Genomic DNA, 21,936 nt, shown 5'->3' with positions numbered 1-21,936 from the left:
CTGGGGTTTGCTGAGGTCGCCAGCGTTGCGGGGCTGGGAAGCTTTCCCAGAGCCGGTGGAGGCCGGAGTATTGGTCTGGAGTTGGGTAGGGACCTGCGGAAAGGCTAACCCCAATGCTCCCCTAGGGAGGAGGCGAGGCGGGTTTCCCTAGTTTGTGAGGACAAGGAAGATTGGGGGATTCATGTCCTTCCTTCCTCAGATGGAAGACGTTGCTTTTTTTAATGTCACCTCTCTGGCCCTCGACGCTAGGAAATAAATAATCGGTGGGATAGGAGGGCAGCACTCAGAGGACCCTCTAATTCTTTCAGTTTGGGGGGCGGGGAGGCGATGCAGATTTCAATTCTGTCTTTGTCACCCTCTTGGACTTTGTCGCATTGGAAATGTCATTTTCCCTTTCTCCCATTTGAACGTGTGCTAAATTCTTGCTGTGAGAAGCGCATCTTCGGGCAGGAACAGATAAACCCCGCTCTAGCAGGGTTTGGGGGTGGGAGCGGAGGCTTGGTAAGTGGTGTGAAGCAGAAAGTACTGAATATTGTGCGGGCAGAGACCTGGAGGCCTTGGGGTCGGACAGGCTTTTGGCGGACAGACGTCCCAGACGTGACTTTGTGCTTATGAGCTGACAGTGAGGTCTGAGCAGGGGTCGACGGGATGTGGGGAAGAATGTTCCAGGCAGTGGGAACAGCCGGGAAGGAAGGCCGGCATCCAGAGGTATGCTGGTGTTTGGAGGAACGGAAACAAGTTCAGTGAGAGCGCCAGAGTGCTGGGTCGAAGAGTAACAGCTGACCCGGGTAAGGCCCCCTGCCTTTATCCTGGGAACAATCGGGAGCTGTATAAGGGTATAGGGGAAGGACGTGGCACAGCCATATTGCGTTTTAGACCCTTCCAGTCACAGCGTGGGGATAGATGAGAGAAGGCAAGACTGGAGACGGGGAGGTAGGGCGTGAGGGGCGTAGTTGTTCTAGTGAGGGGGTTGTACTGCTAACAGTGACAGTGGGAAGGAGAAAGCTGATGACACTGAGTCATGTGGGAAGTATCCTAGCTGTGACTTGAATGTCATGGTGGGAAAGTGGGAAGCAGGTTTGCTGTGACAATTCATCCTTGGGCACATTAATCTTGAAGGCTGTTGTACCCTTAGATCTGAAGCTTAGGCCAGACCTGTGAGCAGGGTGGACAGACTTGTGTGTCAAGGGAATATAGATGACAATCAGAAACTAAGAGGCTTCCTGGGGAGACAGCGTCCCTGTGAGAAGAGAGACAAGCGGCAAAGACCGACAAGAGTCTGGGAGGCAGATTGCCTGTGTTTCAATCCTGGAACTATTCCTCCGTATCTGTGACACTTAGGCAAATTGCTCAGCCCCTTTCAGCATCAGTTTACTCATCTGTAACAAGAAGGCTGTGGCATCTACTCCATTAGGGTTGTGATGATTAAGTGAAGTGATGCACGTGCAGCACTTAGCGCAGAGCCTGGCTCTGGTGGGTTTGTTATTTACAGTAGTCTCCTAGACCTGATGGTTCCTCCATGATGTGAGGGGTCAGAACTATGCCTATTTCCGTTCTACTTTCTTCCCTGCGTTCTCTCTTGGGACACTTGCATTGGATTTTTTCTTCTTTTGACCAGAGCCCAAATGTCCTATCTCAGCTGTGGGAGGTGCCTGCACCCAGTCATTGTCCATCGGCCTCAGACTGGGCTCTAGCAGGCCACAGGCCACAGGCCACACTGCAGTGCTCACAGTTAGCAGTCCAGGCCCCTCCCTAGGAGGACTGCTCCCCTCCTGCTCCACTGAAGGGTGTGCTTGATTTGTAGCTTTTTTGTTTTCCTCTCACTTGCTTCCCACCACTCATAAGCAGAGCCGGTGATGTCCTTATTCTGAAGCAGAGAGAAATCAGTCTCCTGAGCTGAAGTCATGTGCCCAAGGTCCTGTAATGGCAGCCTGGATCCCAGGTTTAATTTTGGTGAGTCAGATCTTCCATCTGCAGATTGATTTGTGTTCACACCTGAGAAGAAGGATGAGGCTCCCCGCACTGACCCCAATTTCTCATTCGCTTTGAAAGCCTGCTGGGCTCCTAAGGAAGGGACATGAGGCACCCAGGATGTGATCATGGATTTAGTAACACCCGGGGGTGGGCTTCTAGCCGTTACAGGATGAGGCTCTGTGGAGGGGGCCTCTCTGACCCATTTAATCCTCCAATCCCTTAAATACCAACAAATCTGTGTTCTGTCTGAAGCCAGCAGCTGGCCCTTGAGTGGAAGGGAGTCCAGGCTGGCAGGGAAGCCAGGCTTTCCTGAAAGAACAAGATGAACACTCCCTGCAGCCTGGCGAGATATGAGTCCCTCTCTGTCCCCTCCTAACAGGACTCTTTAAAAACACCATCTGTAGAGCCCTAAGATTGCACGGAAATTCTCAGGGATGTGGGGTAGAGCAACATTGGCCCAACTCTTGGCCGAGGAAGGATACACATTTCCAGGGATATTGCTTGTGACTCTGGGGACTCAGTTCCTGCACACAAGTTTGGTAAATGATCTCGGTCCTCTGAGCTGCCATTTCAGTGAACAGCAACAAGGAACTTTTTAGCTGGAAAGGCCCTTTCAGATTATGCAGCCCAGTGGTTTTGACTTTTATTTTAGCAGATGCTCTCACTCTTTCTCAATTATAGCTATTCCAGATACTTTTTAATGCACTGCCTTAGCTCCTCTCAGCCCCAGCTGTCTTCCAGGTCCTCGCCACTTGTTTCATTTCAGCACAAGCCAGCTGCACCCCCCACCTCCTCTGAAATTCTGGCCTCAGAAGTGCAGGAGTGTTGGGCACTCCATGGAGTGAACCTTTGACCAACAAGAAACGGGTTGGCACAATCTTTTCCTTCTTTTGGAGGAACTGCCCTAAGCGTCACGTGGCCTCTTTAAAGAAGGTTCCACAAGACCTTGCATCAGCTGATGCTCATCGTGGCCAGCTCAGCAATGCACTGGTGCGCTCTTCATTCTTCTTGGTCTCACTACATTTTCCTGCCGTCAGCTTTCCTGGCACTGCATGCCCTCCTAAAATGTTAGCACGTACGCTTCTGCCTCAAACTCTGCCTCTTGGGGAACCTGGGTTAAGACAGCATCTGACAAGTATGTTCAGTGGATAAAACAGGTACCAGTGGGGTTGCACTGAGAGCGGAGAAGCAGAGCCCCGGGTGTCATCACCTTTTCCCTAGCGGTTTCCAAGGTGATGATCTCAACAGGGCTCCCTGGGAAGCCTTTGATCTCATCCATTTCTTTTATTCTGCAGCTGAAGAAACTGAAGACTGAAGTCACATGCAAGTTATAAGCAAAGCCAGGACCAGAATCCAGACTCCTTACTCCTACTCCAGCTCTCTTACCATCAAGTCAATTTAAGAATTAAAAAAAAATTTTTTCCCCCGAAACATCTTCCTGCACTGGGTTGTCCCCAAAGGCTTTGGAGACCCCTGTTAGACTGCAGCCACCACCTGGGAGGCATGACACAGTGACCCCTGAACTCAGATGTTGGAACCCAGGAGGACAAAGGAAATGGACAAGGAAGGGTCAGTTATGCCTGATTTAGGGACCTGCATGTGGGAAACATGGACTGTGCATGGTTAGAAGGCTGCACGAGGACAGGCCCCAGGTACTGGAGGGAGATTAAGGGGACATAGAAGGAGGTGGGGACTGACTGTCCCTGTTAGCTGATGTCACCTATAGGACACCCTTCTCCAGGCTAAAGTCACTCTTTAGGAAGCTGGGAGGGTATCCAGAAGTCACACTGTAGGAAAAGAGAAGAGGTGTTTGCCTCATGCTGCTTTCATTAAGATTCTTGTGGTTGTGACTGCCAGCAACAACTAGGGGTCCTGGCTGGTGTGGCTCAGTGGATTAAGTGCTGCCCTACGAACCAAAGGGTCGCTGGTTCGATTCCCAGACAGTGCACATGTGTGGGGTGTGCGCCAGGTCCCCAGTAGGGGGCATGTAAAATGCAACCACACATTGATGTTTCTGTCTCTTCCCCTCTCTAAAAATAAATAAAATCTTTTTTTTTTTTTTTTAAAAAGAAAAGCAACTAGGGACAAGTTGATGAGAAAATGGGATTTTCTTTTTCTTGGGGGGGGGGCAGGTGGATTTTCTATTATAAAGGTACAAGGGCATCTTAAGGAATCTAAGCATAAGGATGCAGCTGGGCCTTGGGTACAAACAAGAACTGGTGGGACTTAGAGTACCCAGCAAGTCACCTCCCTCCAACCCCTTCTGTTTTGTCCTTCTGTCTCTCTGAAGACTAGCTTTTCCTGTGTCCTAGGAAGCATGGAAGCTTCCAAGTTTATCTCCTACCCAAGTGACAGGCAGAATGAGTGTGAATTCCCATGGGGGGATTCTGGTTGGCTCAGCTGGAGGCAGGTGCTCACCGGGGCCCGTCAGAGAGGCCAGGTGGTGCACAGTTCTGGTTGTCCCCTCTCCTACCAGACAGACGAGGGAGGGAGGAGAGGACAGCTCACTACCTTGGGCTTGCACACTTGCGCAAAAGCCTCGAGAGTAGATTCTGTGCTCTTTCCTTCCTCCTCAGTGGAAGAGATCACTCTCTTCTACATGTGGGTATAAATTTGACTCGTATCCAGAAGGCTGCCTCCCCCCTTGCGGCCCAGATGAGCTGCTCCCAGCTATCCCCTTCCCTCCCACCCACTGCTCAGAGCTGGGAGAAGCTGAGAGGGGATCCCAGGGCCTGCCTCTCTCCTAATGTCACATCCCTATCACTTACGTGAACTCTATAGCAACATTTACTTAAGTCTGATCTTAGATTCATTCTTCAGGCAGATCAGTGGGCCTCAGAAGAATTCCTAAGGACCTGCTTCTGAGCCTGTGGGGGGAAAGGCTCACGGCAGGACTCTCAAACCAGAATTTACATGGTGTTTTATGTTTTAGGAGTTTGTAGGTTCAAAGCCCAGAAAGGAATTCAGGGTTTTTTTCTTTTCTTTCACTCCCATCAACTAACATTTACCACACAGTTGCTCTGTGCTGTGCCCTGGGCTCCAGTCTTCATGTGGATTATCCTGTTTAACCCTCACAACAGCCCTAGGGGGTAGGAATAATTTTTGCCTTGCTTCCGGATGAGGAAACTCAGGCACAGAGAGGCTGAGCCACTCACCTAAGGCCACACAGCCTGCCCACAGTGTAGCCTTAAGTGAACGTGGGCAGCCTGCCTCCGGGGACTGTGTGCTTCGGAAACCACCACAAAAACAGCCTGGCCAGACAGTCCATGCAGGTTTGAGCGAGGCTTTTTCCCACAGCCATGACAAATGAAGAGTAATAAATATCTGCTTTTAAAAGCTGTTTAAGAATTGTCAACTCTGAAATCAGGGTGGTCGGACTTCGACATTTAATCAGCTGTTGCAGTGCTACAGAAACATGAAGCTGTTAGTCTTGGGAAACTCTTGGCTTTTCCTGGAGGTATCTTCATAGGCCTCACCTTGGCAAAGTAGAAGAGCTGTTCCCTGGAACAGATAGTCATGTTGCCGAAATCGAGGGCTTTGAAGAGAGAAGCTGTAGGGAGGATCTGGCCCCATCCAGGCTGATTCGGGGCGTGTAATCCTAGAAAAGCCACCCACACTCTGAGTCTTGGCTTCTTTACCTGTAAAATGGGGATGATCACAAATGCCCCCTTCTGAGATTGTTGGGGGGCTCAGAGAAGGTGGTAGAGCTTGACAACTCATCATTGCCCTGGTGGCAAGAAGTGTGTTTCCCAGTGGGAAGCTCTGGGAAGACAATGCTTAATCCAGAGGAGACACAAAGACTTGAAGTTCAGCACCAATGTGAGGTCATCTAAGGGGTGGCTGTCACCTGGGTCCCCTCTAACCCCTCCAGGTGGTTCAATATCCTGTTCCACATCATAGGAGTGACCCCGAATTTCCTCCTGGGCGTGGAACCTTTGGATTCCCAGAGCAGAAACCAGCATAGAAGTTCTGGTTTTAGAGCCCTAATCAGCCCTTCTCACCAAAATCAGGTCCTCAGGAATTTCTGAGACCCACTGACCTGCCTGATAAATGAGTCTAAGGTTAAACTTAAATAAACTAGTCTCAGGTTTTGTTGAGAAACATGAGAGCTTCAAGCCACGTCATTTTTGTGAAAATCAGCTTTATTAAAATATAATTTACACATAAAATTATTTAATTTAAAGTATAATTCAATGGGTTTTGACAAAGGTATATTCGCTATGACCACCACCACAGCCATGACACAGAATAATTCCATCTCCTTAACAAATGTCCTCGTGCCCCTTTGCAGTCACTTCCACCGCCCCAACCCCTGACGGCCGCTGGTCTTTTTTATGTCATTATCTTTTATCTTCTCTTAAGTTTCACATAAATGGAATCTAGTTTTTTCTGTCTGAGTTTCCTCACTTAAGATTATGCTTTTGAAATTTATTTGTCTCACCGGATGTATCAGGAGTTCAGTTCTCTTTATTACTGAGTAGAATTCTATTACCTGGATGTACCCCGTTTGTTAATTCCTGCACCAGTGGAAGGACATTTGAGCTGTTTCCAGTTTGGGTGACTGCGATAAAGCTGCTAGGAATGTTTGTGTACAAATCGTTTGTGTGGACATGTATTTTATTTCTCTTTGTTAAATAAATACCTCTTAGGTCAGCGATTTTCAACTGTTTTCATCTCATGGCACACATAAACGAATACTAAAATTCTGCAGCACACACAAAAATATATTTTTTGCCGATCTGACAAAAAATAGGTATAATTTTGATTCATTCACACCAGACGGCTCTTGTTGTTTTGGCTGCTGTCATTTTTATTTGACAGTCCAAAGGAAGTCAGTGCCCCTGATGAAATAGTCAGGTATAGCATGTTTTATTATTTATTTATTTATAAAGATTTTATTTAATTATTTTTAAAGAGAAGGGGGAGAAAGAGAAATATCAATGTGTGAGAGACACATCGATTGCTTGCCTCTCACATACATGCCCCCAACTGGGGACCTGGCCCGCAACCCAGGCATGTGCCCTGACCAGAAATTGAACCAGCAACTCTTTGGTTTGTGGGCTGTCGCTCAGTCCACTGAGCCACACCAGCCAGGGCAGGTATAGCATGTTTTAAAAAGTCTTGGGACACACCGTTTGAAAAATCACTGTCTTAGGTAAATAGGATTGCTAGGTCATGGTAAGTATACACATAACTTGATAAAAAACTGCTGACTGTCTTCCGAAGTAGCTGAGCCATTTCAAGTGATTTTTTTTTTTTTAATCCTCACGGGAGGAGAATATGTTGATTGATTTTAGAGAGAGGAGGACAGAGAGAAATACCAATATGAGAGAGAAATATCAATCGGTTGCCTCTGGTACCTGCCTCAACCAGGGATCAAACCCACAACCTAGTTATGTGTCCTGACTGAAAATCAAACCTGTGACCTTTTTAGAGTACAGGAAAACACTCCAACCAACTGAACCACTGGGCCAGGGCTCAAGTGATCTTTAACCTTAAAAATTTATGACACTCTGCATCACAATAGGAATCAAGAAAGATTGTGGACTACAGCAGAAATAAGCACCTTGATATCCTCCGGACGACTCCTACGGCCTTGGAGGTTCCTTATCCCTGCAATACGAGAGGGAAGCTCTAAATCAGGCCATTCACCCCCACCTCACCTCTGCTCTTCCCCCGCTTCTGTGACTTCCTGTGCTGGGCTCAGGTCAAGGTAGTCTATACATAATGTATGGACTGCCTGGGAATTAAGTTTCCATACAAAGCAAAAAGCCCTACTTGCTTGACTTTAAATTAACTATTTATTTGTTTGGCTACAGGATCCTCCATCGAACAACGGGCTAGTCATAACTATAAGTGGACCCAGCAGACAAAGCTGGATCCTTTTTCCTAGCTAGACAGAGCCGGCTCTCAGTTTCCCAGTCAGTCAGTGAGCATTTGTTGAGCTGCACCACAACACCAATATTTCTTGCAACCTTCCCGTCCTTCCCGACCATTATGTGCCTATTGTCATTGCTCTCTGACAGATGATTAAACAGAAACTTGGAGATGTAAACTAACCTGCCCAAGGCTATCAAGCCAAAGGCAAGAGTGGACTCCCAATTCTTCCTGCTCTGCCAGCCCTTCCCTGGGGAACACAGAGGGTGGCAGGGGGTCGGGGGGCAGGGGCCAAGGTTAACTTGCAGGAAATAAGACAATCCAGTTTTTCACTCAGGGCATCCCTGAAAACAGTTGAAAAAACTTGCCATTGCATAAAACTCAGTTTTCCCCATAAGAACATTGTTTGAGTTAGGACTTTTTCCTGATTAAGGTCTTGACATAAGGGAAGTCATGAAAATCTCATATAAGCAAAGTCATTACAAATATAAAAATGTATAATAACATTAGTAAAACTACACGTGATCGTTATGAAACAGGCATGAAGTCATTGTAGACGAGGAGCCTTATTCCACTGCCAAATACTTTATGCAAAATGAAAAACTTCTCTATGTTTTTAATATAATACAAAATGAAAATGCTAGAAGCAGTGAACACTTAACTGGAAATGCTTTTATTTATGGTCAGAAAAGCATTGAAGAAAATTTCTGATGGCTTTGGCCTCTATAGAAAAGCTGGACTGAGATTTTTTTGTATTTGACTTTATTTCTCTTTGATCAGGTTCTTACCCTCCAGGGACAAGGTCGACAAATGGGCATCAGGGACCTTCGAACCACCTGAAATTGTATGCAACATGTTTTAAGGCTATTATTTTTATGGAATGCCTAGTTTTCATCAGATCCTCAAAGAACCCTGTGATACAGCCAAAAGTCTGAATCACTTATATCTTATGTTTTTTTTTTTTTTCTGTTGCAAGCAATAGCATTACAATTATTCCATTGATTTTAGAGGAGTGTTCCATGTTGGAATCATTCTTTTTAAAAGTGGCCTGGATCTCCGGCTTTTGGCAGTGTGATGGGCTAGATTCTCAGAAGAGTTCCCTTCATATAAAACAACTGGATCCCGGGAAAAAATATTTGTAATGTATTGTTGGGTTTCAGGAAGTAGGGGAAATCTCCAAGGTCCCTCACTGTTAAAATCAAACAAAAAATCCTGGATTTGAGACTGCAGTAGGAAGCCCTGATTGGGAAGCAAAGGAAAGCTTGCACTAACGGCAGTGTGGGGATCGGACTCAAGACTCCGTCTTAGTTCAGGTCTCTGAGAAATTCTGTATCATCACTGCTTCCCCGACCCCCCATGTCTCCTCTGTATTACAGAGAAGCAGAAACTACATTTCCCAGAATCCTCTGCCTCATGGGGTTCCAGTAGGCTCTGCCCCAAGTCACCTTGAAAACTTCTTTGCCATCCAGTGGGATGTAACCACATCTTCTCCAGAGAGGTCTGAACCCCAGCTATGGGGTGGGAGCCTCTGTACAAAGTCTATTTTCCAGCTCTGTAGTTCTTTATATATCTTATAGGTCTCTTATCATAGCTTAATAATTCCTTACATTAAACATTCCTAGTTTAACTCTGTCTCCTGATTGCCTGTCTTCAGTCCCTGGAAGGGCAAGAAGCAACCTTCTGGGGCACAGGTGATCTGCACCCAGGGGCAGCTGATGGTTTGCCTTGCATCCACACAAGTGAATATACTTGGAATAAATACATAGAGTGTTTGGCTTCACTTTCTCAATGAGACCGTGACTGATAGAGGCTAACATATCCTCAGTTAGTAGGCATCTTTGCACCCACAGAAGCAAAGGCACATCTTCTTTGGGGTTTCCTCTACTGTTTAGGTCCTCAGGACTCATTTAGTCATTGAGCAGATTTGCTGAGCACCTACTATATATCAGTTACTGTTCTAGATGATGGGGATACAGCAATGAGGAAAACAGAAATCCTACCTTACATTTTTACTGAAATGTATCATCAAACACAGAAGGAAATAAGCCACCATGAATAGAAGATCCAAAAAATGACACATTTAGACTCTAAATATTTTTAGTTATTACAGTTATCAGACAGAAGTTACAGTATAGGAAATGAAGATAAAAGACAAAAATGAGATATAAGATAGGAAATGTTTAAATAAATAAAATATGGGGGTCATAGAAATAAGCAAGGGATCAAAAATACAAACTATAACAAATGTTGGGGAGGATGTGGAGAAAGGAATTTATTATACCTTGTCTGTGAGATTGTAAGATGGTACATGTGTTTTGGAAAACAGTCTGGCAGTTTCTCAAAGTGTTAAACTTAGAGTTACCACATGATCCAGGAATTTCACTTCTAGGTTTGTAACCATGAGAAACGGAAAATATATGGCCACACAAAAACTTGTACGTGAACGTTCATACCAGCCTTATTTATAATGTTTAAAAAGTAAGAACAACCCAAATGCCCTTCAGCTGGTAAATACGTAAACAAAGTGTGATGTATCTATACAATGGACTATTATTCAACCATAAGAAAGAACAAAGCACTGATACTTGCTACAACATGGATGAACCTTGGATGATGCGTACGCTAAATGAAAGAAGCCATTTTCAAAAGGCTGTATGTTGTATGATTCCATTTATATGAAATGTCCAGAATAGACAAATCTGTAAAGACAGGAAATAGATTTGTGGGGTTTTTTTGAGGACAGATATAGAGGGAAGTTGGTAGAGACTACTTCAGGTTACAAGGTTACCACTAAAGGTTGTATTCGGGGGTGATAGAAATGTTTTAGAAATAGAGAGTGGTACTGGTATCATCACAAGTATGAATATACTAAAAACCAACGAGCTGTACACTTTCAAAGGGTAAATATTATTGCTTGTGAATTATATCTCAATATAACTCACAATAATGAATGAACTGAATAATGAATTAATGAACTGAAAGACAGATTTTAGAAAATTACCCAGAATGCAGAGAGTCAAGGAAATGAGAAATTTGAATGAGGGGTTAAAGGGAAGGGAGTATGAAATGAGAAAGTCTGAAAAATATCCAGTCAGAATCCCAGGAGGACAGAAGAGAGAGAATGAAGGAGAAGCAATATTTGAAAAGCTAATAATGGCTAAGAATTTCCAGAACTGATGAAAGACATGATCCTGTAGATAGAAAGAAACACGACATATACCCAACAGGTTAAACAAGAAAGAAATGCACAGCTGGATATATTGCAGAAGAACCAGAGAGCACTAAAGGCAAAGATTTTTTTTTTTTTTTTTTACTATTGGTTTTAGAGAGATGGGATTAGGGGGGAGAGAAAGAGAGAGCAAGAGAGAGAGAGAGAAAGAGAGAGAGGTTTGTTGTTCTGCTTATTTATGTGTTCATTGGTTGATTCTTGTGTGTGCCCTGATCAGGGATGGAACCCACAACCTAGGAAAGTCAGGATGACACTCTAACCAGCTGAACTACCCGGCCAGGGCAAAGCGAAGATCGTAAAAGCAGCTAGAGAGAAAGGAAAAATTGTTTACAAAGAAACAACAATTAGATGATGTCGGTGACAACAGCAGTGAATCTGTAAGACAGAAAAATATCTTCAAAGTACTAAAAGAAAATAACTGCTAACCCAGAAAAACTATTTTGTTAAGAATGAGTGTAAAACAGAAACAGGTAAAATAGGGATATTTTTATTTTTTCAAAAACTTTTGTATTGATTATGCTATTACAGCTGTCCCGATTTTTCTCCCTTTGGCTACCTCCCCCCAGCAGCCCCCATTCCCCAGGCGATCCTTCCACCATTGCTCATGCCCATGGGTCACGATTATAAGTTCCTGGGCTACTCCACTTCCTATACTGCCCTTTTCCTGTCCATGTCTATTCTGTAACTACTTATTTGTACTTCTTAATCCCTTCACCACTTCGCTTCACCCATTCCTCCACACCACCTCTCCCATCTGGCAACCATCAAAACGCTCTCCATATTCCTGATTCTGTCTCTGTTCTTCTTGTTTGCTTAGTTTGTTTTTTAGATTCAATTGTTGATAGATATGTATTTTTGCCATTTTATTGCTCATAGTTTTGATCTTCTTTTTCTTAAAAAAGTCCCTTTAATGTTTCATATTATAATGGTTTGGTGATGATGAACTCCTTTAGTTTTTTCTTGTCTGGGAAGCTCTTTGTCTTCCCTTTGATTCTAAATGATAGCTTTTCTGGGTAGAGCAATCATAGCTGTAGGTTTCTGCTTTTCATGACTTTGACTATTTCTTGCCAATCCTTCTAGCCTACAAAGTTTCTTTTGAGAAATTAGCTGACAGTTTTATGGGAACTCTCCTGTAGGTAAATAACTGCTTTTCTCTTGCTGCTTTTAAGATTCTCTCTTTATCTTTAAGTTTTGTCGTTTTAATTATGATGTATCTTGGACTGGGCCTCTTTGCATCCGTCTTGTTTGGACTCTGCACTTCCTGGACTTGCATGTCTATTTCCTTCACCAAATTAGACAAGTTTTCTTTCGTTATTTTTTCAAATACATTTCCAATTTCTTGCTCTTTCTCTTCTCCTTTTGCATTGTTATGATGTGAATGTTGGACTTCTTAAAGTTGTCCCAGAGACTGCTTATACTATCCTCATTTTTTTGTATTTTTTTCTTATTTTTCTGGTTGTTTTTTTTCTTCTTCTGTAAGTTCCAAATCATTGATTTGATTCTCAGCTTCATCCACTCTGCTGTTGTTTCCCTGTACATTGTTCTTTATTTCAATTAGTGTATCCTTTGTTTATGACTGGATCTTTATTCTGCTACTGAGGTCCTCACTTAGTTCCTTGAGCATCCTTATAACCAGTGTTTTAATTCAGTATCTGATAGATTGTTTATCTTCATTCATTTATCTCTTTTTCTGGAGTTTTGATCTGTTCTTTTATTTGGGCCATGTTTCTTTGTCTCCTCATTTTGGCAGCCTCCTTGTGCTTGTTTGTATGTAAAAGGTAGAGCTGCTTTGACTCCATGTCTTGATAGTGTGTCCCAGGGTAGTAGGTGTCCTGTGAGGTCCAGTGGCACAGCCTTCCCTATCACCAAGCTGGGTGCTCAAGGTACACCCTTCATGTGGGCTGAGTACATCCTCCTGTTGTGGTTGAGCCTTGGTTGCTGTTGGCAGATCAATGGGAGGGATTTACCCAGGCCAGTGAGCTGCAAGAATTGGCTATAACCACTTACCACCAACCTCCACCGCTCCTTGGGGGATCAGCTTTGCAGGGGCAGGGTGGTGGTGGTCTGAAGTGGTCTACTGGGTGCGCTGGCCCTGGGATTCTAGGGTGGTGCAGGCCAAGGTCAGCCACTATCTGTGTTTTTCCGAGGCCACCCTTGCTGAGCTATAGAGACATATGAGATGGCTGCTACATGTACTAGGTTTGGAGATAACCAGGTGAAGCCAAGCTATGAATCTGGGCTGGCTGCTGCTAGTGCTGGGCCTGGGGCTCACTGAGGCCAGGTGGTACTTGTTTGAGAGGATTTAGGAAGTTGTGCATCATGAGCCAAGACCAGCCATTCATATGGAAAAGTAGCTTTAGTGGGCCTGTAAGTTGGGTGGGACGGAGTCTCTGGGGATCTTCAAGGCAGGTCAATCAGTGTTAGCCAGGTAGATGGGGTTTCAGATATGGCACCAGCTAGCTGGCTTTGTGTGGGAAGGGTTTATAAAAGGGACAATGGCCTCTGCTTGCTTTGATGCCAGATACTTCAGTTTCTCCCTGTATATCACTGGTGTCTTTCAAACTGCTACCCTGGTGCTGGAGCTCAGAGGGAGTGAGTCTGAGTAGGTGAGTCCATGTGTGGCTTCCTTAAGAGGAACTGCTTGGGGCTCCAGAAATTTCTTCCACCAACTCAGTCCCTGCTGGGTTTTGCAGCCAGAAGTTGTGGGGACTTATCTTTCTGGCATTGGAACCCTGAACTGGGGGCCTGTTGTGGGGCTGGAACTCCTCACTCGTGAGATATGGCTCCTGAATTTTTATCCACCACGTGTGGATATGGGACTATCCCATTCAGGATCTGCGCTCCTCTTAACAGTCTGGATGGATGTGTTTTTAAAAAATTCCGTAGTTGTCAGACTTCCATTCAACTTGATATCTGACAGTTCTGAGCGACAGTTGTTCTATATTTTAGCTGTAATTTTTGATATGGTTATGTGAGGAGGCAAGCCATGTCTGCCTACACTGCCATCTTGACTGGAAGTCGAAATAGGGATTTTTTAGGAAAAAACAGATTTTATTACAAACAGACCATTGCTAAAACAATTTCTAGAAGATATACTTCAGGAAGAAAAAGAAAAGGATCCCATAAAGAAGGACTGAAGATAAAATCATGAGCAGAGAAATCAGTAAATATATGGATAATTCCAAACACTGTCTGAAAAAAATAATAAAAGATTGTAAGGGTATACAATTTTGGGGGTTGAAAAAAGGAACAAATACTGGACTCTAATAATTTATAGGTGGTGGAAGAAGAGGTGAGGCTGGTGAGTGGAGGTGGAGTGTTCTAAGTTCTTTGTATTCTTTTTGGGAAGGTTCAGGTATTGATTCACTTTAGAGTTTGTTAAATGTGAATGGTAAAATTTCCAGGGTAATCACTAAAAACAGAGAAAGTATAACTTTTACACCAGTATAAGAGAAAATGGAATCAGAAGGCAAAAACAGAAACTCAATTTAGACAAAAAAAAAAAAAAAAAAAAAAGAAAGGGGGAGAGAAAGGAGTTTGGAAAACTAAAACAAATAAAAAATAAGATGGTAGAAATGTAAATATTATTAATAATCACAGTAAGTATAAATTGGCTAAACAATCAGTTAAAGGGCAGATTTTGAGACCTAAAGTTTTAAAAATCTAGACACACCTAAAATAAAAGGACACAAGAAGAATGAAAGCAAAATGATAAAGAAGATATCCCAGGCAAATATTAATTAAAAGAAAGCTGGTGTAATTATATTTTGTAGTGATATTAGACAAAAAAGACTATATGGCAATAGGTATTATGAGGCCCTTCTATCATTTTAATGATAAAAGGTTGAATTCATCATAAAGATATAATAATTCTAAAGTTCTAAAATAACACTTAAATATATAAAATAAAAGTGGATAGAACTATGGAGAAAAATTAATTAACCCACTAACACAGTGGAAGATTTCAATACAATGCTCTCAATTATTGATGCATCAAGAAAGATTTGAATCACACAATTAACTAGCTTGATTTAGTGGATATTAATAAATTACTCTACATTGAACAATAAAGGAACAGACAGTCTTTTCAAGTGCATTGGGAACATTTCCAAAAACTGACCATATAAAAGGATATAAAACCAGTTTTAACAAATTTCAAAGAATCTGATTCACACAAGCCACATTTTATGATCTATAGACATAGATATAACTTATGCAATTAAATTAGAGTCTATAACACAAAGATAAATGACACACCCTGAGATTTGGAAATTAGAAAGTACACTTCTAAATAATTTGTGAGTCATATAAGAAATAATAAGAGAAATTGAAAGTTTTATGGACACAACTCTAGGATATGTGATAAAAATTCTACATATTGAAACTGGTGGGTACAAAAAAATGGTAGTTACTGGGGAATTTTTAGCTTTAGACGGTTACATTAGAAAGAAAAAAAAGGCTGAATATTAATAAGCTGTATTTCACACTAAGAGGAAAACAATGAAATAAACCCAAATAAAATGTAAGGGAAAAGATAAAGCGCAAAAATTAATGAAACGGAAAACAAACATACAACAGAGGTGATCAACAAATCAAGGCCAGATAAAAGAGATGAACCTTTGGCAGGATTCATTTTAAAACACATTTTATTTATTGATTGATTTTAGAGAGAGAGGAAGTGGGGGAGAGAGAGAAAGAGAGCTTGAGAGAGAGACATCGATTTGTTGTTTCATTTATTTATGCTTTCATTGCATTCATTATTTGATTCTTGTATGTGCTGAATCAGTGATGGAACCTGCAACCTTGGCACATTGGGATGATGCTCTAACCAACTGAGCTACCTGGCCAGGTGCCAAGATTCTTTTCAAGGGGGGCTGGAGTGGGTAGCAGTATGCACAAGTAAACAATAATAGGAATAGAGAAGAGAAGAAAGCTGCAAATACAGAAGAGATTAAAAAGATAAGATGAGCATACCACGAATAACATTTTGCCAAATAATTAATGTATTAGAAAGGGAAATACTTCTAGAAAACTATTACTTATTAGAGCTATATCAAGAAAGCCTCAGTTTCCAACAGTGTTAAAGAAATGGAATCAGTGGCTTATAAAAAAATCAAGTCTAGCTGTTTTTTAGGCAATTCCTAGCAGACTTTCATAGAACAAATTATTCTGATTTTATACAAACTCCTACAAAGAATATCAAGAGAAGCAATACTCTCCACCTCATTATATGAGCTTAGTATAACCTTGAAATACAATCAATCAATACTGTATGAGAAAGAAAATAACAATCCCTTATGAGTATAGATGGAGATACTACAAATGATATACTAGCAAATCAAATCCAACAGTGTATAATAAAGACAATTCATCACAACTAAGCTGGATTTATCCTAAGAATTTTAGGATGATTTAACATTAAAATCTGTAAATTTAATTAATTGGTCAAAGGAGAAGCTAGGCGATTCTCTTAGTAGATGTAGTAAAGACATACAGTAAAAGTCAATATCCATTCATGGTAAAAGGAGGAATTAAACAAAACTTCCTGATGTTAAAAGGTAATTTTTTAAAAAGCCCATGGTAGCAATGATTCTTAATGGTGACTCATTGAAAATATTGTCCCTTTAAGAGCAGAACAAGACAAAGGTGTTTGCTATCACACCTTCTGCTCAACAAGGCAAAGATAAGGCGGATAAAGGAGAGAGAAGGAAACTGCACGGTCATTATGTGCAGCTAACATAACTGTATACATAAAAACCCCAAAAGAATCTGCATACAAATTATTAGCATTAATAAGAGAGCCCAGCAAGGTTGCTAAATACAAAAACTTGGAGAAAGTATTTGTGACATTTATAACTGACAAAAAATTAAGATCCAGATCAAGATGTTAATCTTAAATAAGGAAAAGACCAACTGGTTGAAAAATGGCAAAAGACATTAACAGACTCTTTGCAAAAAAGGAAACAAATTGCCAGCAAATATAAATTTTATATTTACACTCAACCTCATTGACAATCGGTAAATAAACATCCACGGCACAATAAGATACCATTTCCTGCGAACTATTTTTGCCAACTATTGGCAAAAATTAAGAAATTTACTAACACCAGGTGCTGGCAGGGCTGAAGATCAGTGGGACGTTTTATGTTTCACAAATGGACTGTAAATTGGTACAACTTTGAAAGACACTTTGGCAATATTTTATAAAGTTAAACTAACTATGTTACAGAGAACTTCTTGCGCATGCATAAGAAGTTCTCATATGGTGAATGAACTATGCTACATATATAGCCTGGTCAAATATAACATATAAAAAAGGCAAGTTGTGGAAAACCACATATAGTCATGATATAAAGTCATTTTATAAAGCTTAATCAAGTACATAAGCTAAATGTTTCATTTAGGAAGTGTATACAAGTGTGATAAAACTGCATATTTTCAAAAATCAAGAAATGGTGTCAACAGAAAATTTGAGCTACCCACTCTGGTGAGAAGGTAAAATAAGATAGGAAAAAGGTATACAGGTAGATGCACCAATATGTAACATTCTAGTTCTTAAGTTGGATGATGGGTTTACAGGAATTTATTTTATGTCACATTTATTTTTTTGATGTATCAAACACCAGTCACTACATATTTTTAAAGCAGCTTGTAGTTCACTACTTTCACCACTACATGGCAGGCTAGTCCGTCAGAAAAGTATCTCCAGTACGGGAGAGGCTGATGAAAATGGAAATATACCTAACGGCAGTGTTCTTGTAACAATTCAGTTCTCTCTCGTAGGAATACATATAAAACAGGGCTTCATGTTCTGAGAGTGTTTATCTGCATAACCAGGGCAGCACAGGTGCATGTTACTGTGGTGTAGATCTTGAAGCAATGTGGCCAGATTTTGTTTTTCTTTTCTGCTTGGTTATGTAACCGTTTTTGCAAACTTAAAAGTGTATCTGCTTGAATGTTGATTTTTATTTCTCAGAATTTTCCAAAATTTCACAAGGTGTTCATTTTTTTTAAAGCCTTGTTCTTGCCTTAGCAATTTATTTTTAAGTATATTTTATTGATTATGCTATTAAAGTTTTCCTATTTTTTCTCCCTCCTTTACACCCCTCCACCGTGTACCCACCCTGCCCCCAGCATCCCCCGCCACCCTTAGTTCATGTCCATGGATCCTTCATATAAGTTCTTTGGCTTCTCCATTTCCTATACTATTCTTAACCTCCCCCTGTCTATTTTGTGCCTATTAATTATGCTTCTTATTCCCTGTACCCCTTCCTCCATTATCCCCCTTCCTCTCCCCTTTGATAACCCTCCATTTCTGTGATTCTGTTTCCTGTTCTAGTTGTTCCTGTTCTTAGTTTGTCTTTGTTTTTGTTTTTTAGGTTCAGTTGTTGATAGTTGTGAGTCTGTTGTTATTTTATTGTTCATAGTTTTAATCTTCTTTTTCTTAGGTAAGTCCCTTTAACATTTTATGTAGTAAGGGCTTGGTGATGATGAACTCCTTTAACTTTACCTTATCTCGGAAGCACTTTATCTGCCCTTCCATTCTAAATGCTTTGCTGGGTGCAGTAATCTTGGATGTAGGTCCTTGCCTTTCATGACTTTGAATACTTCTTTCCAGCCCCTTCTTGCCTGCAAGGTTTCTTTTGAGGAATCAGCTGATAGTCTTATGGGAACTCCTTTGTAGGTAACTGCATCCTTTTCTCTTGCTGCTTTTAAGATTCTCTTTATCTTTGCCTTTGGCATTTTAATTATGATGTGTCTTGGTGTGTTTCTTCTTGGATCCAATTTCTTTGGGATTCTCTAAGCTTCCTGGACTTCCTGGAAGTCTATTTCCTTTGCCAGGTTGAGGAAGTTTTCTTTCCTTATTTTTTCAAATAAGTTTTCCATTTCTTGCTCTTCCTCTTCTGCTCCTGGCACTCCTATGATTCAGATGTTGGAATGTTTAAAGTTGTCCCAGAGATTCCTCCGCCTCTCCTCATTTTTTTTGAATTCTTGTTTCTTCATTCTGGTCCAGTTGGATGTTTATTTCTTCCTTATGTTACAAATCGTTGATTTAAGTCCTGGTTTCCTTCCCTTCACTGTTGGTTCCCTGTGTATTTTCCTTTATTTCACTTTGTATAGCTTTCATTTCTTCCTTTATTTTGTGACCATACTCAGTCATTGCTGTGAGCATGCCGATTACCAGTGTTTTGAACTGTGCATCTGACAGGTTGGCTATCTCCTCGTCGCTTAGTTCTTTTTCTGGAGTTTTGATCTGTTCTTTTATTTGGGCCATGTTCCTTTGTCTCGGTGTGCCTGTTACATCATAAGGGATAGAGCGGTAGGTATTTGCCAGGGTGGGGCAACCCACTTCGCTGCTGCATTGTGGTGCTGTTTTTGGGGGTGGAAACAATGCCGCTTGCTCGGCTCTCACCTGGAGAGAATTTTTCAATATTTCCCAAGGTTCCCAAAATTCCTTAAATTTATAATATGGAGCATGAAGTTGGTTAATTGCCTCTCTCATGGCAATTGACACGTCTAACTTTTCATATGTTCATTTTTTGGGGGCTATGTTTTTCAGCATTAGCTTTAGAACCACTGTTTAATGAATGTCTGGATGACACTGTTATACTATATAAAGGAATATTTTTAAATCAAATAACATTTATGTTAAAATAGCAACACAATAGTCATCAAAATCACTCACAGATATTCTAATACCAAATTGCTTGTTAACATAATGTGATTGACAAATGTTTGTAGGTATTTCTGTTTTAGCAGCCAATGCCAAGCCACCAAGTGGCAACGGTGCAGACAGTACTCCAGTCGCACACTTTCGATTTCATTCTCTAAACCTGCTATGTCTACTACGTTAGTCACTAGCCACTAACCACATGTAACAATTGAATTGAAATGAGCTGTGCTGCGAGTAAAATCTTTTTTAAAGATTAAAATGTTTTATTTTATTTGCTTATTTTTAGAGAGAGGGGAAGGGAGGGAGAAAGAGAGGGAGAGAAATGTCAACGTGTGAGAGAAACATGGGTTGCGTCTCACACATGCTGCAACAGGGACCAAATCCTACAACCCAGGCATGTGCCCTGACCGGGAATCGAACCAGTGACCTTTTGCTTTGTGGGACAACACTCAGCCAACTGAGCCACGCGGTCAGGGAATAAGTGAAATCTTAGCGCAGAAAAAAAGGATAAAGTGTCTCAATAATTGTTAATATTGATTACATGTTAAAACGAGAATATTTTAGTATAAATTAAATAAAATATATTGTTACAGCTAACTTCACCTGTTTGTTTTTACCTTTTTTTTTTAACTAGAAAATTTCAAATGGCATGCATGGTTTGGATGTGTGGCTCATATTTTATTTCTATCCGACAGCACTGATCTTGAGATGTTATCACCAATACTTAGGATACTTACTTATGGGCTGGCTTCATGCATGTGTGGCCAGAGCAGTCTTAGAGGGCTCCATGTTCACAAGGGCCTGGCACTTAGTTTAAATCTCTGTTGTCATTGCCTTGACATTTTAAATTTTATTTTTGATTTTGAGTTTTAGAGCTGAAGTCTCATAGAACAGTAGAGCATACGCCAAGGGGCTAGAGACCTTGGCTCATGTGCTGTCCCGCCTCCCAGGGATGGCTCCTATACTTCCCATTGTCCCTGGCCCCTCACCTCGAACTGCCGCTACCTTCTGTCCTGGCTGGAGGCTGGGCGTGTCAAGGGGAGGGTCTGCGGGGCGCTGTGATCGTGGCCATTTCTTCCTCCGGCAGGCAGCGAAAAGTGTCCTGCCCACCCAGATCCAGGTGCGGAGTGTGACCGGCACTGCGCAGGCAACACCATGTTACCAGACGTTGGGGGTTGCCTGTCTGCCCCGGTTTGGACGGCAAACCGTTGGGCAGGAGGGACACTTACCCTGACTTTTCTAGACCACGCCCTGCCAGAGCCTGTCACAGCGGTCTGCGGGGTCCGCTGTTGGCGGCGGCCCTCAGGCTGAGAGCAGTCACTCACACCTCTCTTGGAGGGAATTCCTCCCCGGGGAGGGGGTGCGGGTGCAGGGCGCCGGGAAGGAGCCGCCCTCTTCCTGAGAGTGTCCATGCGTGTGCTCAGGAGATCACGCCCTAGTAGGGCTCCAAGCGTGGGGCGGGCATGTGGGGCATCTTCTCTTCTTCCTTCCAACCTTCCTCAGTCTATCTTGTGTTTGTCTTTCTGGGACAGCTCAAAGAACCTTCTGGGGACAAGCCATACACACAAAAGTAACTTTGGTATTTCCACATGTTGGTTAAATACTATGATATTTGCATTTAAAATCGGGATTGCACAATATAAATATGAATGGTAAAATAAATGCTAATAATTAAACATTTTTAATTTTTCTTTATGTAGACAGCAATAAGCAAAACAGAAAGACAAGTCAAGAGAAATCATTGCAAGAGAGGAAAAAGCTTTCTCCTGCTTTTTGAACAAGGGGCCCTGCATTTTCTTTTTTTGTTGAGGGGAAGGGAAGGAGAGAGAAAGAGAGGGAGGAAAACATCAATGCGTGAGGGAAACATCAATATGTTGCCTCTGACTGGTGTCTGACCCTGGGGACTGGGCCGGTCACCCAGGCATGTGCCCTGACTTGGAATCCAACCTGTGACCTTTTGCCTTGCCAGACTACACTCAACCAAGTGAGCCGTGCTAGTCAGGGCAGGACCCTTGCATTTTCATTTTGCACTGGGCTCACAAATTACGTGATCCATCTGCTTCCATAGTCTTAATTTCAAGCATTCCAGGCTCTGATCACTTCTAGTTGCCCAGCTCATTCCCTCCTGCACCCCATGTCCAGCAACTGATTCCAATGGGACCTACCACTGATTGTTCTTACC

General features: G+C 42.2%; 1 long non-coding RNA gene across 1 annotated transcript; it reads left to right on the top strand.

The window, feature by feature from the left end:
• The first annotated feature begins 37 nt into the window (after positions 1–37).
• On the top strand, positions 38–3,507 carry LOC129063251 (uncharacterized). Its single transcript, XR_008528334.1, has 3 exons — positions 38–788; positions 1,849–1,953; positions 3,270–3,507. It is a non-coding gene; the product is annotated as an uncharacterized LOC129063251 (long non-coding RNA).
• Positions 3,508–21,936: the final 18,429 nt, after the last annotated feature.

The sequence above is a fragment of the Pteronotus mesoamericanus genome, unplaced genomic scaffold (genome assembly GCF_021234165.1).
Source record: "Pteronotus mesoamericanus isolate MK-2021 breed Mesoamerican mustached bat unplaced genomic scaffold, CSHL_Meso_final contig_164, whole genome shotgun sequence".
Classification (NCBI taxonomy): Eukaryota; Metazoa; Chordata; class Mammalia; order Chiroptera; family Mormoopidae; genus Pteronotus; species Pteronotus mesoamericanus.
This window is presented reverse-complemented; position numbering and strand designations above follow the sequence as displayed.